The sequence below is a fragment of the Cebus imitator genome, unplaced genomic scaffold (genome assembly GCF_001604975.1).
Source record: "Cebus imitator isolate Cc_AM_T3 unplaced genomic scaffold, Cebus_imitator-1.0 Scaffold275, whole genome shotgun sequence".
Classification (NCBI taxonomy): Eukaryota; Metazoa; Chordata; class Mammalia; order Primates; family Cebidae; genus Cebus; species Cebus imitator.
The window spans coordinates 1,655,925-1,657,250 of NW_016107590.1; positions in this window are offsets into that span (position 1 = coordinate 1,655,925).

Consider the following 1,326-nt stretch of genomic DNA (forward strand, 5'->3'; position numbering starts at 1 on the left):
GGCTGGAGTACAGTGGTGCGATCTCAGCTCACTGCAACCTCCGACTCTCTGGGTCAAGCAATTCTCCTGCCTCAGCCTCCCAAGTAGCTGGGATTACAGGCACACACCACCACGCCCAGCTAATTTTTGTATTTTTTAGTAGAGACGGGTTTTCATGGTCAAGATAGTCTCAATTTCCTGACCTCATGATCTGCCTGCCTCAGCCTTCCAAAGTGCTGGTATTACAGGCATGAGCCACTGCACTTGGCCGGGAAGTTTTCTTTTAAAATTATTTCCTGTCCATCTAAATTTAAGGGTTTTCTTTGTTTTTGTTGTTGTTTTGTTTTTGAGACTGGGTCTCGCTCTTGTTACCCAGGCTGGAGTGCAATGACGAGATCTCCGCTCAATGCAACCTCTGCCTCCTGGGTTCAAGCAGTTCTCCTGCCTCAGCCTCCTGAGTAGCTGGGATTACAGGCGTGTGCCACCACGCCCAGCTAATTTATTGTATTTTTAGTAGAGATGGGATTTCCCTGTGTTAGCCAGGATGGTCTTGATTTCCTGACCTCACCCACCTCATCCTCCCAAAGTGCTGGAATGACAGGTATGAGCCACCGTGCCCAGCTTAAGTTTCAAGACTATATGTGATCGCAGCAATGATCTCTATTGCTCTTAACCCCATGAAGCTTTTTTTGATACAGTACCTCAATTTTCAGATTATTTGAAGAGGCTCATATTATATATACCCTATTATCTAAAACAACAACTTTCTTGGAGTCAAAACAGTTGAGGATTTGCTATTGATAGCTGTATAACTTTAAGGAAATTTTTTTTCTTTGATAGTAGTTCTCAAGGAGACTTTAAGGAAATTATTATGTGATTTCCTTTAAGGAAAATGGGAGTCATTACTACCTTGCACAGAATTTGTAAAGTTTTAATAAAACAATATATGCATGGTGTCAGACATATAACATGTGAAGGCGAAATAGTAACTCTTACTAATAGTAATGGTGTCAAAAGCAAAGAAAAAGAATGGAAAATCTTGATGCCTTAGAATTAGGCAATTATGCCAAGCGCCTTGACTCACGCCTATAATCCCAGTATTTTGGTCGGCCGAGGCAGGAGGATCACGAGGTCAAGTGTTCAAAACCAGCCCGACAAACATGGTGAAACCCTGTCTCTACTAAAAATACAAAAAGTAGCTGGGTGTGGTAGTGGGCACATGTAATCCCAGCTACTCAAGAGGCTGAGGCAGGAGAATCATTTGAACCTTGAGGCAGAGGTTGCAGTGAGCCAAGATCGTGCCACTGCACTCCAGCCTAGGTGACAGAGCGAGACTATCTCAAAAAA